Raw genomic sequence first — 4,915 nt, forward strand, 5'->3', positions numbered from 1 at the left:
ATGCTTCTATGCATAGCAAATCCTCTGTACTGCAGCATATGTTGTGAAAACAGAAGTTAGGAATGAGGAAGTGTAGCAATGAAGGTACAATGCATGCTTTGTTCTCATCGTTGGATATTTACACAAACATTTACAAGCACACACATGTACCAGTTCAAGTCCTGTGCTTGGGACTAAGGCCAATGACTTCTGTGAGAAATTTCAAACTCCTAGATATCACAACCTCTCAATTGGTCTGGATTCACATAAAACACAACAGCACTGAAACGGCTTATGAAGATGTCCAAGATAGAGCCCTGCCTGTGAAAAACTTGTGGTACCTGGCAAAAGAGACAAAATCATGGGCTCAAAGATTGTGTGGTGAACACTTGCTGAAGGTATTTTCAGATTCACTGCTGAAGGCATCTCAACAGGAAACATCAGAAGATAGGAGAACTGATACGTGTAGCCAAGGGAACAAAAGACATTGTTGGAATAATAGTACATAGTCAGTACAGAACAAATTAACACCTTCAGAGCCACAAAGCCTTGATCTTTGGGTTCATTCTTTCCCTTTTTAGATAGGGTCTTACTACATAGTCCAGACTGGCCTGGAACTCACTCTGTAGCCCAACCTAGCCTCAAATGTGTAACAATCCTCCTGCCACAGTCTAAGTGCTGAGTTCTTGTGTGTGTGTGTGTGTGTGTTTATGTGTTTATGTGTATGCTCACATGTGTGTATATTCCTGAGTTTGTGTGTATATGTGTATTTGTGCACTCGAATGTGTGTTCCTGAGTATGTCTTCCTGTGTGTATATGAGTGTGTTCCTCTGTGTGTGTGTGTGTGTGTATCCAGATAAAGTGGGCAAATACGAGTTGATGATGGACTTTACTGCACTCCAATTTCTTCTCTTTCCTCACCTCTCTTTGTTGCCTTTTTGTTTAGTTTTGTTTTTGAGACAGGATCTCAAATAGCTCAGGCTGACTAGAACTCACTATGTAGCCGAGAATGACACTGAACTCCTGGTATTTCTGCCTCCATCTCCAAATACTGGGGTCACAGAAATATGCAGTGGTGCCCTAAAATTTGAAACAGTCACTGAGCTGTGATGTGGCAGTTGCCTTTGTGCATGCTGCCTGAAGACCCTGTGTGGGTTTTATAAATGGCTGCCGTGCTTTGCCAATTGGCCTGGTGCTCCTGGAACTTGAACCTCATGTCAGCTCACTATGTTACAGAATCCTGTCTTATGGTTGCTGGCAGCAGAAACAAAGGGAGACCTGGACATGTTATAATTTAATGGGTTGGATGCATCAGCGTTCTTGGGAAAATAGAGCCAATAAAAAACAGAATTAAAAAAAAAATCTGGCATTTTCTGAAAAACTGGGTATTCAACTAGAGAATTCTATGGTTTGATCTGGTATCTAGATACAATGTTAGCAAAAGATAAGTGAGTGGTTAGGATGAGTTGCTCTTTTAAAAATTAACTTCACAATGTAATCCTCTAAAGATGTGTTGGTAGTAGGACTAGGTGTATTCCAGGGAGTTGATGTTACTACCCGGCCCCACTGTTCTTCCTTCTGGTAGCTGGCATGCACATGAAGTTAGAGTTATGATTTGATGAGCCAAATTCTCCTCCCTGCCTCCCTTTGTTTTGTCACAATTAGCTGCACGTGCAGAGTGGATTTTGTGTATAATTGCTCCCACAAGAGAGTAATTGCACCCTACAGTGGCTGGTTGCACCAGTGGCAGGAGCAATTAGCAACCAAAATGCAACTAATTGCAGCCATCTGAATCGTGAGCTTCAAAGAGGGACATCCAGAAGCCTGACGAAAGATCTGGGCTGCCCTTCTGTGCCCCGAAAGTCTATTTGTAATCTGAAATCAATACTGTAATCTTGGGACCCACCTGGGCTTTCTATTTGTGTAAAGACCTCTTGGAAATACTCTGAATTATAGGACAAATGTGGGGCGGGGGAAAGACTGACTTGAACATTTCAGCTCATTTATCGACTAGAAAATACAGTAACTTGAAGTGAAATTATGTTTTGAAAAGGCCTGGAATGGGGAGGTGAGGCAGGCAATTGAATAAATGTATTTTTATTACGTGCCTGATTCACGCCTTCCCACCAAATTTGGATAAAACAGGGCTGCAGAAACAGTAATAACGTGATTTATTTGTTCTTTCAATTGACTGGGCCTCTCATCATATAATCAAAAGAACTAACTACACATTTTCTCCATTTCCAGCTGGGGGAGGCAAGTGGAACCTGTCTCTACAGTTTTGCATGGGCTGTCTGCACCTCCCCTCCCCCTTTCCATCCACATATCATAGCCGTGGTTTGGTGCTCTGCTGCTCTGAGTAGCAATAGTGAGCTCACAAATTATGTTTATGACTTGAATATAAGATGCTTTTTTTTTTCTTGTGTTGTGTTCTATACCATGGATGAGGAAGAGGCTGTCCTCCTGCTGGTAAAGCCTTACAGAGCTGTTAGTGAATAGCTACCTCTTTGTCCTTCACTTTCTTCCTCCACTCTAGGTAGAATTCTAGATGTTTGTTAGACAATGATGAACTTGAAGGTCAAGGGTATGGTGGCAGGACCGACAGGAGCTCAGCACTGCCCATCAAAATCAAAGTGACCTCTTCAAGCACTGATGTGCACAGGCAGAACTTCCTCCTTTAGAAGTTTCTTCCCATATGCATCTAAGGTATATAAGCACCCTTATACAAACAGACCTTCACAGGAATTCCTGTTATAGTTCCATAGTGTTCCAAAGGAACCCACACATGCTTGAGGTTTACAGGAAATCCAGCCTAGGTTGTTCTAGGGTCCCAGCTTCAGTGGTATTGGCTGACAGAGTAATATCATTCCAAGAGAGACAAGGAAGGGAAGGTAGGATTATGAAGCAAAGCTTTCGACAGGAAAGAACACACAAGCACTTCTGTTGATTAATGACCCTCTATGGGTGTCTGTTTCTCCATGACAATGAAGGAAATAAGGCATAAGAATGTTCACATTGCTAAGCATTCATACATTAGCAAAGCTTCTTCCTGGGGAGTGTTCCCTAAAGGAACTAGTGCCAATCCACCCAGGAGAATGTGGAGAACTTAGAAGATCTAAAGTATGTCTCTCCTCTAGAAATATCTCACTTTTGTTTTGTCTGCAGGGGAGAAGTAGAAATTGGATTGCTTTGGAGGGAAAAGTAAGACGTGGGAAGTGAAAGAAAAACAGTTTGGAGAAAATACTAAGACACCTGTGGGCAGAATGTATTTAAAAACCAAAGGTTGGCTCAGCAGTGCAGCTTTCCAGCCCAATGCTCTTAAGTGTGAACACTTAGTCAATTTAGCAATAGCCTCCCTCCCCTACCCAGGGCTAGACAAGAAGTGGGCCTTCCATCTCTCTCACTGTTTGCAGAGTCTGGGATGCCACTCCATCATCCAGCTAATATAATTCTATCTTTTTTAACTGTAGACACCCCTTGTCCAAAAAATTTACCCAGCAGATTAAAGGCTTTCAGTGGTCAAGAATGACTAAGGGTGAGGGGTTATAAAGCAATTTTTCTGCAACTGACAGAACTCTAAAGAGGATTGTATAAGACTATTTAAGAGGGCTGTTCAGATGTGGTGACATCAGCTCAGATATAGTGACATCGGCTCACATGTGGTCAGGCCAACTATTTGGATTGGGAAACTGGAGAAGTTAAGGTCACTCTAAGCACTTGTAAATCTCTGTGGGGGAAATGGCTATGCATGTGTCCCTGACCTAAAAGAAACCCTGTGACTGTCTGTGGAAGGAATTTCCTGGATATGAGTTGCATTTAAATGAGGCGTTGATGATTTATTATATGGACAGCAGATCCTGTCCTCAGTGACTCCATGACAGTGGGTTACAGAGGGGAAATCCATACCTGCTGGACTATTGCAGAATGCCCCCCCTCTGTGTTTGCTGATGCAAAATTTAATTTAATCAGAGAATAAATATTTTAATTGTTGAACTTGGGTTTTGAATTCAAATATTGGGAGATAAATAAAGTTAAAAAACAAATTAAAATTAAAACATGATTGACATGCAAATCTAAATTAGAAGGCAGACTTTAGAGATGGGAGTAGAAAATTAGAAATGTAATTTGGTGAGAGTTCTAGGTAGAGTATAGGGTTAGGTTATAAGATGACAATTTCCCAATAAGACAGGAGTTCTGGGTCACCATGATGTCAGGAGCATCATTTCAGGATGACATTGTCATGTTTTCTCAAATAAGGAACACTTTATAAAATTCTTCCCTGCACAGGGGCTATGCTAATCTTCTTGATGTTATTTTGATTTTAGGATTTGTGCTACTCAGTGAGCACCAATCTGATACTGTTTTATATTTATTTTTATTATTATTATTATTATTATTATTATTATCAGTGTGTGTGTGTGTGTGTGTGTGTGTGTGTGTGTGCGTAAGTTAGAAGACAACTTGTGGGACTCAGTTCTCTACCATGTAGACCCAAGGATTGAACTCAGGCTATCAGACTTGGCAGCAGGCATCATTAACAGCTCTATTGGTGACTTACCAGCCATGTTGGTTTTCTGTTTTGTTTTTTGAGACAGGGTCTCAAATAATTCAGGCTGACTTGCAAATTACTGTAGAGTAGATGATGGCTTTCAAGTTGTTATCCTCCTGCCTCTGCCTCTTAGGGGCTAGGATGACAGACAGATATGTTCCAGTACACTCAGTTTTTACAGTGCTGGTTATGAACACAGGCTTTAGGTAAGCACTCTTACAACTGAGCTACACCCTAGCCCCGACAGGTATCTCTCCATTTCATCAGAGAAATGGTGTGTTTTCCCTTTGGTCAAGTAACAGCATGTTCCTTGTTTCTCATAGTCCATGCAAAGTCTAAGTTTCCTCATGACTTTCCTAGTCAAAAATGTCCTGTGTAGTAAGTCGG

The 4,915-nt window shown here is 41.4% G+C and overlaps 1 pseudogene; it reads right to left on the reverse strand.

The window, feature by feature from the left end:
• Positions 1 to 4,227: 4,227 nt before the first annotated feature.
• Positions 4,228 to 4,327, reverse strand: LOC114618034 (annotated as a pseudogene).
• Between the last annotated feature and the right edge of the window lie 588 nt (positions 4,328 to 4,915).

Source organism: Grammomys surdaster, unplaced genomic scaffold (genome assembly GCF_004785775.1).
Source record: "Grammomys surdaster isolate TR1022 unplaced genomic scaffold, NIH_TR_1.0 139, whole genome shotgun sequence".
Lineage (NCBI taxonomy): Eukaryota > Metazoa > Chordata > Mammalia > Rodentia > Muridae > Grammomys > Grammomys surdaster.